The sequence below is a fragment of the Fukomys damarensis genome, unplaced genomic scaffold (genome assembly GCF_012274545.1).
Source record: "Fukomys damarensis isolate Sample0158 unplaced genomic scaffold, DMR_v1.0_HiC HiC_scaffold_21, whole genome shotgun sequence".
Lineage (NCBI taxonomy): Eukaryota > Metazoa > Chordata > Mammalia > Rodentia > Bathyergidae > Fukomys > Fukomys damarensis.
This window is the reverse complement of record NW_022900933.1, coordinates 33158894-33174269: the sequence shown is the minus strand read 5'-3', so window position 1 is coordinate 33174269 and position 15376 is coordinate 33158894. Positions and strand designations below refer to the sequence as shown.

General features: G+C 52.8%; 1 protein-coding gene and 1 long non-coding RNA gene across 2 annotated transcripts in view; one reads left to right on the top strand and one right to left on the bottom strand.

Annotated features, from left to right (window-relative positions):
• Positions 1-4019: 4019 nt before the first annotated feature.
• LOC117287136 lies at positions 4020-12220 on the bottom strand. The gene is made up of 3 exons (XR_004518347.1): positions 11786-12220; positions 10267-10897; positions 4020-5816 (listed from the first exon to the last, which is right to left on the bottom strand). It is a non-coding gene; the product is annotated as an uncharacterized LOC117287136 (long non-coding RNA).
• The window catches only part of Asb2 (ankyrin repeat and SOCS box containing 2), a 34109-nt gene continuing 28062 nt past the window's right edge, over positions 9330-15376 (top strand). The window contains 1 exon segment of the mRNA XM_033766822.1: positions 9330-10064. The gene's annotated coding sequence lies outside the window, so the exon portion shown is untranslated.

The window sequence follows — 15376 nt, the reverse complement described above, 5'->3', positions numbered from 1 at the left end:
TGACCTCCTGGTCTCCACCCACTGGCCCATGCCTGTCTGGCCCAGCCTTCCTTTGCCCAGTGTAGAGGCCGCAAGTGCCAGAGAGTAATCACACTCCTAGGTACAGCCCTTGCCCACCAGCTGGGTGACATTGCCCAGCTCCCTTTAGTGCAGCAGCCTGGGCACTGTGTAGGTGTGGTCTCTCAGGATTCCCAGCAGGTGTTGTTAAGCTTCCAGCAGCAGAGACTGGCTTGTGGCCATGCTCTTAATCGCCTGACCCTTCCTATGTCCCTTCTCTATCCTCTGCCATGTTTTGTAGGTGTTGCCTGGTTGGGTGTGGTTTGTTGCCCAGAGTTCACGTGCCAGGGGCTTGGTCCTCAGCGATGAGTTGGTGGAACCTTTCAGGGGTGGAACCTAGCAGTAGGGGTGAGGCCTTTGGGGTGTGTCCTAGGTCATTGGGGCACCCATATTCCTGGAGGCATTCTGGGGACTGATGACCCGTGACTGGGGTTACATTTTGATCAATCTTCTTACTTCCTCATCTTGGGAGCCTCCGCCACCCAACATCAGAAAGAAGGAGCTCCGAACTCTGTCTGCCTGCAGGGTGCAGGGCCGCCAAGTCTACCTATTCCTGGAGAAAGTGGAAAGGTGGCTGGAAATGCTCTGTTCCCCGTGGGACACATTGATGCCCTAGCCAGGGCCCTGAAAGTAGGGCTGTCGGGTTTAGAAAGAAAAACACAAGCTATCTAGCTAGTTAGATGTGAGTTTCCGATAAGCAGCAAGTCACTATTCGTTATCACATATCCTGTGCCGTATATGGGGCATACTTATAAGAAAAATAGTATAAATAAAAATATTAGTATAACTAATATTTGTAGTTTATCTGAAATTCAGATTTTGCTAGGCCTTCTGTATTTTATCTGATGATCCTACCTGTAAAAGACAGCAGGCCAGGGCCGGGGATTTAGCTCAGTGGTTCTGCCGCCTGCCTTGAAAGCGCAAGGACCCAAGTTCAATTTCTGGTACCAAAAAAAAAGACAGCAGGCCAGGTGCATGCAGCAGTGTTGACTGAAGAGAAGGGAATGAAAGGGCAGAAGGGTGACAGGGGTCCAGGGTTCTGAAAGCTGTGTTACCACCCTGGAGCCACAGGAGCAGGGGCAGGAAATGATGAGCCCCAGCTGCCCGCCTGGTCCTGCAGCCCTAAGGAACCTGTCACATCGCAGGAGCTGTCCACAGCAGAGGTGGGGCCGGAGGCAGGAAGGCCTTTGATTTGTCTCTCGTGCCACGCATCAGGGCCTCCCATTGGCTGGGCCAGCCAGCAGCAGACAGCAAAGGAAACTGGGATGCCCTGGGCAGCCTGCTGGGTGGGGGTGGGGGCAGAGCAGAGCCTGGGGCTGGCAGCACCTTGGGCAGCTGGCATGGTCTGGGAAAGGAAACCAGGCTTTCTTAATCCTCCTTGGGCTGCATCCTCGCAATGATCTTACAGAAGACTTTTCCCTAAGACAGGAATGGGGACAGAGCTCCAGACACCACACACAGGCCCAGGTTCCCTAGCTGCCTCTGCTTAGCAAGAGGCATAGAGTCAAGGCCAAGCAGATGTGGCTGGAGGTTGAAGGGACCTCACTCCCTGAGGTCTCACTCCAATGGGCTGTGCTGAGGTGTTCTGGCCCCTCTTACCTTAAAAGCCTCCCCATTACCTGCACTAGCAGGCAGTAGAGCCCAGGGCTTTGTCTTTCCTTCCTTGTTCCCTTCGTCCCTCTGGCCCCACCCAGCCCCTGTGGATTTCCAGGGCTGCACACAGCAGCGCCAATGCTCACATCTGTGCCCTAGACAAGGACCATCTGCCAAGACTCAGGGCGTGTGCACCTCCCCTGGCTACTGGCTCCCAACCCTCCCCAGACTCCTCTTCCTCCTCCTTCAGGACACCCCACTCCTCCATCAGTTCCCATCCCTCCTCCCTGGACATTTGGCTCACAGACACTTAAGGCAGGAGTGACACTAAATGTAGGGCCAGGTGAAGACTGTGAAGCCAGCTGAGAGCTTACACCAAGCCTGCCCTCACCCCAAGGACCTGCTGGACAGCAGGGCATCTGGCACCAAGCACGCTCTGGCGGTTGGCAGGCCAGGGCCTCCTTGCCTGGGTCACACGCTCTGAAGGTGCCAGGCCAGGAACTATGACAGTGCAGTTTTGAGGGGACTGGCTGACTTCAGTGACACCTTGAAAATTGGGAAGTAAGGCAGGAAAAGAAAGAAGAGAGAAAGGTGTGCATGTGCTGTGTGATGCTGGCCATTGAACTAGGGTCACTGCACCACTGAGCTACATCCCAGCCCTGTTGTTATTATTATTTTTTTACATTTGAAACAGAATCTCATGAAGTTGCACAGTCTGGCTCTGAACTGATCCTCCCGCCTCAGCATCCTGGGTAGAAGAGACAGTTTAAAACTCCAGAATCGGCATTACCTGAGCAAACGTGGAAACATGTTTTCGAGTCTTTGCCTCCCCCTCCTTGGCCATGAAGTGCTGGTGCTATGGTAACCCTGAGCTTCCTAAAAGGGCCAACATCCCTGGGGTGTGTGCATGATGATGGGTGTGCAAGGGTGTGCTAGAGGGTGACCATGTGCATGAAGAGGAACAGCAAACACTAACTGAATTTGTCTAGCCAGTGGTTACTTTGAAATTATGTGTGATAAAGTTTGGACACACAAATTCACAAAATAATTATCTTCCAAAATAATTCCCAACTCACCCCCCATTTTTGTTTCTGGGTTTTGAAAACATTCAGGTGGGCTGGGTTTGAAATCCACCTGATTTACATCTAGAATTTTGGTTCTTAGGGAATAAATTCAGGGGACTCAGGAGCTAAGCGCTGTGCCACTGATTTCAGAGAAGCCAAGTCTGGGGTGTGTTCTGTATTCTTTGCTTTGCTTTGGTTTTGAGTACCAGAAGTTGAACCCAGCACCTTGACACTGAGTTACATCCTCAGCCATTTTTTATTTTTATTTTGTTTTGAGACAGGGTCTTGTGAAGTCACCCAGAGTGGATTGGAACTTGTGATCCTCCTGCCTCAGCCTCTCGCAGTTTCGGCATTATAGGCATGCGACACCAGGTCCAGCTTGTTCTGTATTCTTAACAGCTGTACACGGCAACTACAGCTTCCACTTCTCAGGGCTCCAGAGATGGGAAAGGTTTGCAGCAGGAGAGATTTCTAGAAGGGTAAGGTGGGCACCCTGGGCCAGGCCTGAGCCCTTCCCCTGTGCCAGGGCCTGTCCCGCCTGTGTGCTTGTGAGTTTATATGTCCCACGAATGCACTGAGAAAGACTCTATTTTTGGAACACAGGAGACAAGCAAATACTTCTTTTGCAAGCCTCAGTGGCCTCCTGCTCCCCTGACAGCTGGGGGATGCTTGCGTCCTCTTCCCTGCCCCTGTCACTCTGTGAGGAAAGTCAGCTGCCTGTGTGTTGACTGGGGGCCCTCGTGGCATGTGTTGTGCAAGCACCAGCTGCAGCAGGTGGCTGAGACCCAGCAAGGCATCCCTGTCCTGTCTAAGGGAGAGCCCCAACCTTCCTGTCCCCCCATGGCTGGGTCTTCGTGTTGCTCTAGCCACAGCTGGCTCCCTGGGTAAGAGTTACACCGCACTGGAGATGCCAACACCCACCCTCCTGGCAGCTGCCACGCAAGATCCAAAGGCACCCTGGTGGGGTGGGGAGGCCCCGGCCCTCCCACTCTTCAGCTCCCCTGCTCCCCAGCCTGGCTCCCTTGGCCACCATAAATATATTTATTTACTTATACATCTGTAAGAATCATATATTATACAATACAATAAAACAAATGTATAATAGTTTCTTTACATGAATCTTCTTTAGCTATGTCTTATATTCTAACTACTTGAAGACAATGATATACAATGTATTAGCTATTGTTATTCTATTATTTTATTATGAAATTTTGGTTTATTTTTTCATAAAATGAACTCTCTCTATGCACATACATCACACCTGTACAATGTACAATATATACAATGTACAATGTAAGTGTGGGCACACAGGCACACAGAGTGCTCCGGCATTATTGTACATTACATAAGCACACACATATATGTCACTCAACCCTTGCAGCCTCCCTGTGAACCCTGGCTGTTGTCATTTCTGCTTTTGCATAGATAAGGAGACCTGGTCTCAAACTCACAACAATCCTCTGCCTCAGCCTCCCAAGTGCTGGGATTACAGGCATGCGCCACCACCGGCTTGTCCATGGTGTTTTTGAGTCCATGGTGTGATGTGATTCAACCCCTAAATCCACCCTGGTGTAGGAGGTGTGATGGACTAGCACTGTTCAGAGGACTGGAGGCCCTTATGACCCTCCAGACTCAGTTTCCCATCCTTGCAAAGGCCTGTCTAGTCCTGATGGTTTTTGGCTGCTATGTCCCTCAGCCCTCTGGAGACAGAGGCGTGTGCTGGGGAGGGGAGGTCACCATTGCTGGAGCTAGGCAGGTCCCATGAGGACCTCAGTCCCTGGCTTGTAACATCAAGATGGTGACTCCTCCCCCAGGGTCCACCGGTGCTGCCCAAGCGGCCAGGAGCTGTTGTGTCCAGAAGGATGTGTAGAGTCCAACGTGGCCGTGTCTGGTCCCACCGAGGAGGCAGGGTCTGCTGCAGTCTGGTCTTGTTGGGAACCTTGGCTTCCAACTGATGTGTGACCGAAATCTGTCAGCTCTGCCCAGAACACATTTATGTTCATGGAAAACCTGCTCTCAGCAGCTAATTTAGGCTTCTGGGCCACTTGGGGTTCAAATTTGCTCTACATTCCCAAAGGTGATCCAAGCTTTGGGGACTCCAAGTGGCTTGGCCAACAGCCTCTGGCATTGTGCACCCCAAGGCCCTTGGGAGATGACCTGCCCTTCTGCAGAAGTTCATGGGGGAAGAAGCCCGGTCAATGAATGAGGCCTGATGGGCCCTGGTGGCAGTTTGAGCTTAGAATTTCTGCTTAATTCCCCCATGCCTGAATGCCCATAGCAGTTTTCAGTCCACTACTGGCAGAAGATGAAATTGAACTCAGAAACTCAGAGGCCAGCAGGTGAGCAATGGGCTGGGCTCATGGCACAGGCTGGGCACTGGGTTGTGTGGGGCAGTGTCCTCATCAAGAAAGCTTCTACCTGCATAGGGTGGGCCAAGCAAGCCCCCAGCAGACAGCCAGCTCTTCACCCCAGGCCCAGGACCCACCCTGCTGGGCTGCTCTCTGGGGTAAGAACCTGCCAGGGAGAGAGTCAAAGCTCATAGCAGGCAGCCTGTGCACACAGGTTGGGGGCTGCTGCAGACAGGTCCTCCTTGGGGCAGCCCTGGGCAGGGACAGGGGCTCTGCCAGCCAGGCTCCCGATCTGGGAGGACTGGGGACTTGTGTGGGAAGTGGTGTTTAGAGCCCAGAGCTGTGCATTCCGCTGTGGCCATAGCTTTGCTCCTGCTTCCTCCACTGTCGGCCTGTGTGCTTCACTCTTGTCTGAAGCATCAGTCAGACTCAGGAAGGCCCCACTGGCTGCAAGGCCCCATGAGAACGCCTCAGTGCCCTTCCCTAGGCCTAGGAACCACTGCTGGGAGACCAACGCCTCAGTGCCCTTCCCTAGGCCTAGGAACCACTGCTGGGAGACCGGCATCACCCTGAGTGCATCCTGCATGTGGGTGTGCTGCAATCGTGGGATGGGTGTCCTTCCCTCCTGCCTATCACAGTGTCACTTTGCTCCTGTCACTGGGGAGATCATCTTCTCTCCCTGGAGTTTGCCTTATCCCTTGAGGTTCCCGTTTTCCAGAAGAAGCTTCCGCAGCACTCCAGCAGGATGGTGTGTCTGGAAGACAGGAGGGAAATTTATTTTCCCAGACTTGCTCCTTGCTCCCTCCTCCTTCCCCTTCCCTGGGCTCCCTTCCCCCTCCTAGGACTTGGCTCTTGCCCCACCCCCACCCCCAAACACTGCCCAGGGCAAGGATTGGATCTGTCTCCTCTTCAGCTTGGTTATTTGAAACCCAAATAAACTGTTATGGAGAGGCAGCCAGGGCTGGGGCCAGGGCACCAACCCCATAAGAGTGCTTAGTTTAGTGGCTGATATTCCATCTCTGGGTCAGAATTGTCCCAGAACTTGTTACTAACCTTGTGCCCAGCTCCCACGCCTCCCTGGCTGACCATCCCTTCCTGGGTCTCTCCTTCCTCTTTCCTGGAAGAGGTGTCTCTGTCCAGGGAAAATGTGCTGTCTTGTTCCCCCTGAATGCTGCTAATGTGGGGCTCTCAGAGTGGCCTCTCCAGCACATTCACACCTTGATTCATGGAAACACAGATGATAATGAATACATAAACCTAGAGGGAAGTCTGGAAGGTGTGTGTGTGTGTGTGTGTGTGTGTGTGTGTGTGTGTGTGTATACGTACCTATGTGTGGTCAAGGGCCAGTTTGGAGCTGGTGGGCAACACCAAGTACTTTCCCAAGCCTGCCCCGGGGCTTGCGTGAGAGCACATGCACACAACTGTTACTTACAACTGGCACAACCCAGTGAACAGAAAGGCGAAGTATGTACTTGGAAGAAATAGGCAACAAACAAAAGGCAAATAAATGAATAACAGGTAAGGGGGTGATAAGTACTGTGGAGAACAATAAAGCCAAGTAAGGGATACAGAGGAGGTGGGCAGGTTCTGCTGGGACCAGGACAGAACCCCCTTGGTCGGTGTGTGGATCCATGTGAGAGTTTCCCTTGGTGGCTGAGTCCTTTTTCCTGCTCCCGTGCAGGTAGACCGGTTGTACGGTTTCTTTCTCTGCATCCATCCCCCTTCCACTTCTTTCTCAGTCACAGGAACCTTCCCTGGAGACTTGTTCCTATGACCAATGCTAAGGGTTGTACAGTTAGGGGCCTGGAAAGGTTCCAGAGATCACTGAGGCCAGGACTTGTCTGACGCTCAGTCTATGTCATCAGGATCATGAAAATTAAAATTAAAACCACTAATGCCCACTAGAATAAATAATATGAAAAAAAGATAGAAGATACCAAGTGCTGGTGAGGCGTGGAGCTCTTGTACAGGCTGATGGTGAAGCAGGAGACTAGGGTGTGGCAAACTGACTGGGAAGTGGGTGTGACCTGTTAATTACAGTTCCTGGACCCTTGTGCGGAGCAGTTCCTAAAGTCCTGCACATGGAGCCAGTCAGAGAGTGCCGTCCTCAATTCTTCCTGAGAAGCAGGGATACCAAAGGACCAGACCGCAGAGCTCTGCACTGCTGTGCTCTCTCTTTTCCAGCAGTCCCCTCTCCTGCTGTAAGGTACTTTATCCGACCCGGCCCATAAATGTAAAACTCTACTACCTTTTAGGCGCATCTCCAATTCTTTGTTAATGAAAAGAAGAACCTGGAAACTACCTCTGGAAGGAGACCCCAGAAGCCCAGAACCCAGAAACAATGGGAGAGCAGATTGGCACAACTCTGGGAAACTGGCAGCTTTGTTAAAGTTGAACATATGTCTGAATGCTGACTGGTGATTCCCAGACGAGGGTTATACACCACACCAGTGGGTACAAGTATTCACCAAGAGATGTGTACTAGCATGAGTCTTCTCAGCTACACATCCTCACCCAAAACCTAGAACCACTCAAATATCCTCCAGCAGTAGTGTGGATATGTGCAGAATGCTACACAGAAATGAAGCCACCTGGGACCACACAGAGCTCTAGGGGTGAATCTCACAGTGCGTCAGAGTGCTCCACTCAATGGGAGGAGACCCACGATTCCCTTCCCAAGATGTCCCAGCAGCCTCTGCGGCCTGAAGTCAGGCAAATGCTTGGCAGGAGCAGGCGTGGGCTGGGAGCGGCATGTGGGAGGGTGGGATATTCTCTCTGAGTTCGATCAGTTTGTGAGAACGTATGGAGCTCTACATTTATGAAAGGCATAATTTGGGGGAGGGGTAATATTAAACTTCATGTAAAAAATTAAAGATCAGTGCCATTTGGGCCTTGACTTGGATGAATTGAATCAGAATCCCTGGGTTAGGGGCATGTATAAGTGAGTCTGATTTGCTGCTAATGCACAGGAAAGGCTGGGAACCACTGAGTTAGTGGATAAGTTCATGTTGGTGCTGAGCAGCTGAGGGCTAAAGAGAGAGGTGACAACCTCAAGAGCAGTGCCCAGGCAGCTCTGTGGCCCAGGCCCCAATCCCAGCACAGCTCCTTTTTCTGGGCCACACTGTTCACCTTCCACACTCAGCCGGATATCCTAATGCTATCTCTGCCTATGTCCAAGAAGTTCCTCTTATCTGATCCTGTTGGCCATGCTCCCTACGGGCCCAGTACTCCATGTGAGTTGCTCTGCCCCTGATGTGCTGGGAGCCTCAGAGAAGACACAGCTGGGCCTCAACTGGGAAATGAGGGCCCAGAAGGAAGGTTGTTCCACAGAGAGCAGAGTGGCATTTTCTTGTACCACCTTAAGTGCTCCTGGCCTGCCCCTCCCCTGTGCTCCACCCTGGGCTCTTCCTCTACCCCCTGGGACTCTGCTCACAATTTGGCTCTTTGATTTGCAAAAGCAGAGCCCAGGCTTAAGACCAGAGGACTTGGAGACTGCATTTCTCTAGCTCTCTAGACATCAAGAGGTTGGCTTGGACTAAGAGGCCTAGGCAAGGTCAGCCTAAGAGCGGCCTGGTACCCAGGCATGGCTGACCTACCTACACAGGGGGTCAGGGAAGCAGCTCAACCCAAGGGAGGTGACTCCCCAAGTCCCTAGGGCTTCCTTCTGCTGAGGAGTCTCCCACAGCTCCTCCCCACCTTTTCCTGCTCCCTCACCTTCGCACAAGGTCTGCCAGGGGCGGAGCTTGAGATAACCTCGGGGCCACCCAGCCACAGTGGGCCGTGGTGCTGTTCCAGTTGGAGAGATGCACAATTCTGCAGGTGCCAGAGTAGCTGAGAGACAGTCTAGGGACCCATGGTGTCCCCTGCCCGCCCCCATCCTCAGCACGAGTCCTACCTCTGGACTCCTCACTGAATTTTTTGCACATAGAATGCTAGAAATGGTGTCCAGACATCCTGAAGTTCTCCGGAGCTGGTGAGAACTCCTGCTAAGGCTGCTATAAACTCAACATCCCCCAGGGGAAAGGGCCTTTGAAATGGAAATGACTTTCCTTTTAGAGGCATAAACCTAGGGACATTTCCTGGCCCGGGACTCTGGGCCTGAGCTCTGACACATGCATGGGCACGTGAGCACCTGGCAGTGCCCTGCATGCCGTCTGCCAGGGCACCCATCCCGGAGCAGGGCTGGCTTCCCTGGGCCTGGAGGAGGAAGGGCCCAGGGGTTGCCCTCATGCTTGCATGTGTGTTGGTTGGTTGATTGGTGCCCTTTTCTCTGTGCCACCCCAGCCCCACCCCTCAGCACCTAGCACCGGACACCTGGTGTCCTGAATGTCAGGCTTTCCCACCTGTCCTTTGCTCTGCATGGAACTTCAACTTCCCTGAAGGCCTTTGATTCCAATCCTTTATCTCCCCTCTTCCTCTTTCATTCTGTTCATCTTCCTTCCTGCCTTCTCTCCTTTTTGCCTTTTCTTCTCCCTTCTCCCCTTCTGCCTCCTTGCTCTTCACTCTCTTTCCCGAGTTGGTGCCTCTCCCGTCTCCTTCCTTGTTTCCCCGCGTCTCACCCTCTGCATCTCACTCCTCTCCCTCTCTCGCTCCCTCCTGCGTAGTTCCAGAAACATATCCATATATGGCCTCCATGTCAAGGATCACAGATGACGACATCACGTGAGGGCCAGAGCCCTGAGATGCTCCCCGAAGTGGGAGTTTGTCTCTGATGCACCCAGAGGAATGAAAGGCAGGGCTGTGGCTTCCTTGGTGCAATCTTCAAATAGGAAATCTGAGATTCGCAGCATCTTATAGCTTGGCTTGTCACCAGTGGTCATGCGGTGGGCCTGAAATAAACTCCCTGCTTCAAAGGATAGCGTTTCAGAACTGCCTGGCACAGTAGTCAGCAGCTCGGGGCCAGGACAGAAAGAAAACTCAGGCAGCATGTTCTGAATTCAGACACTCTCGAGAAGATCCTTTCTATTGCCCTGAACTGTACCCTTGCTTCTGAGCCTAACAGGTAATGCATGCTTTCAACTTTCATATAGGGACCTTGCAAAAGATTGCTGGGCTGGCCGGGACTTGGGGCTGCAGGATTCACCCCCAAATCCTTGCAGTTGAACTGCGTTTGTGTCTCTGTCCTATTCTCCCAAGTTCAACAGCACACTGGCAGCTTTCACCTGGGGTTGGGAGACAGAGAATCGGGATTTGCATGTACTTACCCATTCTGCCAGAGGGTGCTGGACTAGAATATTACTGCTGCGTACTTCTCAAAACAACACACACAGAGCCAACACACACGGAGATGTTGTTGTTGGGTGAACAGGTCTTGGGCAATGCCTGTGTCGGACAGATGATTTTCAGGAAAGTGTTTGGATCAGGCAAACAGAAGGATATTGTCATGTGTGGGAACCAACTCAATGCGGCCTTTCAGAGGGCCCGTGGATGCGCAGTGTTGTGGGATTGACAGCCGTCAAGGTGCCATGGGCCGTACCTGCAACTTTAGAGAGGATCAGAATGAGAAATGTTATCTACATGAGACTCATTAGAGCTGAGGAGAACAGAGACTACCTCGTGTGTGCATACGTGGGTGCATGAGGACACTTTCAAGGAGGCAGTAGCCCTAGAAAGGTCAGGTGGGCTGGTGTCAGAGTGGGAGGAGGGGCCTCCAGGTGGAGAAGGCAGGGACACTGGGGGGCCAGGGCTATGCAGGATGGAGGAGGGCAGAGGTGGGGCACGGCCTGGAGGAGAGCTGGAGACAGGCACTCCGCAGAAGATGGAGCACATTCTAGGGCTTCTGAGCAGAGCAGGTGCAGGTGGAATTGGACATCAAGAGGTTCCTCGGGAAGACTCCTGGGTGAGAATGGGTGGACAAGAATTAGGTGGTGAAGTGGCCAGCAAGGGAGGGCAGGTGGATGACAAAGACCTGCAGCAGGGCGGAAGCTCAGCCCTGCACGGGGCCCAGGACCCTCCACCCCTAGGACAATCTCCTCTCATAAGGCAGGGGCTGATGGGAGCTCCTAGGAGCTCTGGCAGAGCCAGCAGGGACCTGTGCCCCAGCCCCGGCCTGATCTTTGCCACCAGAGGCCCCAGGGCAGAAACGTGGAGAGAGGCAGCCAGTGCGGGTGCTCCAGTCACTTCCAAAACAGCGGGATTGGCCCCCAGCACAGCCAGGCCTGTTTGCCGCACAACCTCCTCTGGTGCCATCCAGCTTGCATCATCCTTTCTTATGCAAACAGGCAAGGTCATGGTTGACTAGTACTGGCCAGGGGAGGCACCTTCTGCCTGGGAGGGGGGCTATAACCCACCTTATGATGAAGAATCACAGTCACTACCAGGCGGCATTCATTGACCACTTATTATGAGCCACTATTTATGGGCTGTTTGTCTCACTGACTCTTCTCACAGTTGCCAAGACTTGGAGGTGATTGTTTCTTCCATTTTTCAGATTGGGAAACTAAGGCTCTGTGTGGTTAGGCTAGGCTAGGCAGCTGTGAGGTGTTGGAGCCAGGACTCAAACCCTGGTATCTGGGCCTCCGGGGCCCATGTTCAAACCCATGGCCTCCTCTACCTTGTTAAAGGCCAGGACACTGGCAATGAGCAACTTCGTGCACCCAGCAGAAATATCCCTGGCACCACCCATGCATCATAAGGTGCCTGTACATTTTTCAGAGGCTCCATCCAGGAGACCTTTCCTGAAGAGGCACAAAAATATCTCTGGGCCACAAAGCCCCGGCCTACCTGGAGGAGGTGGCTGTCATCAGAGCGGTTTGTCCTCAGCACCGTCTTTGTTGTAACCAATGCGTAGGAATAGAAATGAGTCTGTGAGTTTTGGGATTGAGAGGGATTTTTTGCGGGGAGGCAATGATGAAGTAAGAGTCAATAGATTACTAATGTGCTGGTTTTGTCTTTTTAAAGAAACAGACTTAGAAGGGGAAGTGTAAAGAGAGGCAGGGAAAGCAGAGAGAGAAGGAAAAGATTGAAAGACAGGGGAGAAAGGAAAACAAGGGGTCCCAGCTGCTCTGCTCTGCCTTAAGGTTCCCAGCCAAGCCTGGAAGAGCAGCCCCTCCCCAGGACCCTCTCCCACTGCCTGGAGGTGGGGCTTCCGGACCCCGGCCTCTCCTGGCATCCGGGGCCTAGATGAGGGTCCACGAGACAAACATGACAGGCAGAGGGTGGGGCCAGACAGCAGCTGCTGGAGGCTCAGGGGTGGACGGGCCAGCCCCAGCCACCCATCCTTTCCACCCCCTGCCTCTGGCACAGATGGCAGGAACTGGCATTCCTAGGGCCCCAGCAGAAACTGGGTCAGAGGCCTGGAGTCCTGTGCCCAGCACTGTGTGAGGACAGGAGACACGAGACGGAGCTGTGGCACTTGCTGAGCTTTCCTTCGCTGCTGCTCAAAAGCACCACCTGGCACTGTGGCCTTTGGGCCAGTGGGGAACAGAATAGCTGTCACAAAAATCAGGAGAGACATTTGTTTTTCCTGTTTTCCTTCCTCCCCTCTGTCAGTCTTACCTTCTTCATCGTTCTCCCTTTGAGTTGGCTTCTTCAGTGTATGCCAATAAATAAACAAACTACCAAGGTGTGTCGTTAGGGCCTCAGACCCCTCAGGAGATACTCACCCAGATTCAGGTCAGCAGGGAGAAACCAGGGCACTCTGCTCCAGACAGAGCCTCAGTCTCCCCTTCCACACAATGGGCACAGTGTCCAGGATGCTGTAGAACAGCAGAACTCCCAGCTTGGGACAGGCTCTGTGACCTCGGGCTAGTTGTGTTCCCTCTCTGGCTCTCAGCTTCCCTGACACACAAAGGGAGAAAAGCCCAATGTGGTGTGTGCCTGAGGCCTGCAGCCTGAGCAGATCTCCTTGGCCAGCGCTGGCAACCTGCCTGACCTGACCTTTGGGCCCCAGTACCCTGCACCCCAAAGACTGAGATACCTCCCAAGGTATCTCCCGAGAATATTTAGACTGAGCAAAGAGGCTGAAACCCCAGCAGCTGTGAGGCCCTGACACTCTGCCCGCTGCCAAATGCCCATCCTGGGGTTTGACTGGGGGTCCTTCCCACAGCCAAAGGCAAGGTGGCCTGGATTCCACCCCCTGCTCCATGAAGGCTGCTTCCTTCCCAGCTGGGGTGGAAAACTCCAGAGAGATGAGATTTAGGGTCACAGAGTAACTAACCCTTGTCACCGCCTTCAACCTTCAGGATCAGAGGGTGTGATGAAAACAGGGGACCTGCAGACCTGGTTTCACTCCCCTCTGCCACTTACATTCTGGCCCTTGGTCTTCCATCAGCACGATGAGAAGCTAATACTCCTCTGGGGACCAAGCAGGCCACAGGATGCAGCCCACGACAGTGTCTGAGATACAGTCCAGGGACCCACAACCACCAGTTAAGTTTTATGGTTTACACTTCAAAGTTCAGATCCAGAAAGGGCAGATGATACCTTAGTGTCTTAGGTCCACAAGCCCCCAGCTGGAAGCTCTTCCTTCCTCAGACCTCTCTGGATCCTGGGGATGGCGGATCAGATGATGCGTTTTGACGAAAGAAGAGGGCACAGCAGCCAGTGTTCAGCCTCATGTTAGGGGTTATGTGGCATTTGGGAGACCCTGCAACCTTTGGAACTGATGGTAGAGGCATGCGTGTGTGTTACATGGATTGCAGGCCTAGGGTATCTGTAGGGTGCAGTCCCAGGACCTAGGGACACCAAAATCTGCCCAGATTCAAGTCCATCATGTAAAAAACAGCAGAATGTCGGGGTATAACCCATGCTCCTTCTCCCGGACACTTTAAACCGTCTCTAGGTTACTTATATAATACCTAACACCATGTATTGCCATATAAATAATTGTTACACTGTATTATTTTGAGAATAATGGCAGAAAAAAGTATATATATTCAGGGTTACCTGAGCAATTTTTTCCTGAATACTTCTATTCTGTGTTTAATGCCATAGATATATTGGTCTGACTGTTCATGTATGTATTATATATGAAATTATATTGTATACAATGTGACTCCAAGTACAAACATATATGGGCCGGTAAATCAATTCTTATAATTATAAATATAATGTGCATATATATGAAGTCTTTTTAAAAACTATGTGTAGTCTTCAGTTTGCATCTCACTTTTACTCGAAACTTGTGAAATATAGGAGGCTGCTTTCCTTGCGTGAGGTGAGGATTTGCTGTCCAGTTAGATGCAGCCTCTGGTCTCTCCCTTTTCCTTTTCTCCCTAGCCGCACCTTGGCTTTCCCATCCATAGAATGGGGCCAGGGTAACACCTTTATCACAGGTTTACCACATGGTTCGGGTGGTAGTGATCTGAGGGTGACGGATGGGTGACAGATGGCTGTGATGTACAGGCACCGCCTGAGACACACAGCCGCATACCCCCCACTCTCCCCTGCAGATGGACGAGTGAGCCCCACTGAAATGCCCTGCAGCACGGACTGGGTGTGCATATTCATGGAACAGCTCCTCCTGTCACGTGTAGGCCATCACCTTGCCCGGAAATCCACACCCAGGTCTGAGGAGAGTCAGCTTAAGCAACCCTGTGACAGCCATGCCACCTGGGAAAGGTGGGGGTGCCTTAGTATAATGCTTGGGACGAGGGGGAGATGCTGGAAGTGCAGGGAAGCCCTGTCTCCCACCCGCCGCTGGCTGTGGACTGATCCCCCCAGAATGCCTCCTCCGCTGGCCCTTGGCCTGGCTGGGTGAGGCTGCTGGACTCCTCCTTTCCCTGGGAAAAGGCTATTTGTTGTCCCAATCAGCCTCCTGCTGGGTCCCCCAGGGGCAGCTGGCCACCCTCCAGGACTCAGGCTGGGAAGGCAGCCCAGTCCCCAGGCAGAGGTCCCAGAAATTGAGCTGGGGGAGACCAAAACCAAAAGAAGGATGAAGATCACCCCACCTCCTCCTCTCAAGACGTAGGTACTTGTGATGTCCTTTCTACGGCGAGAAACAGGCTCCAAGAGGCCACAGCTAATAACTAGCAGAGCTGACTCCCTCTCCCGTGCCGAGACTCAGCTACTCCACCTATGCCCGGGAAGATGACCGCATGGTGTCCCTGGCAGGTGACATCAGTCTAGGAATGAAGGAGTCTAGGTGTCACACCTGCCAACGGCCAGGCCACAGCTAAGCCCAGGGCCCAGAGCCCTTCTGATGCCACTTTCTGTCTCATGATCACTGTTACTAATGTCTCTCATTCGGACCTCAGGACACTGAAGGTAGGCAGGTGAGGGCCTCCATGGGAAGGGCTAGGGGTTTTCAGGCCCACAGTGGGACAGGGAAATTGCCGTTGTCCTGTTCAAACTCCTGTGAAAGCCCAAGCCCGT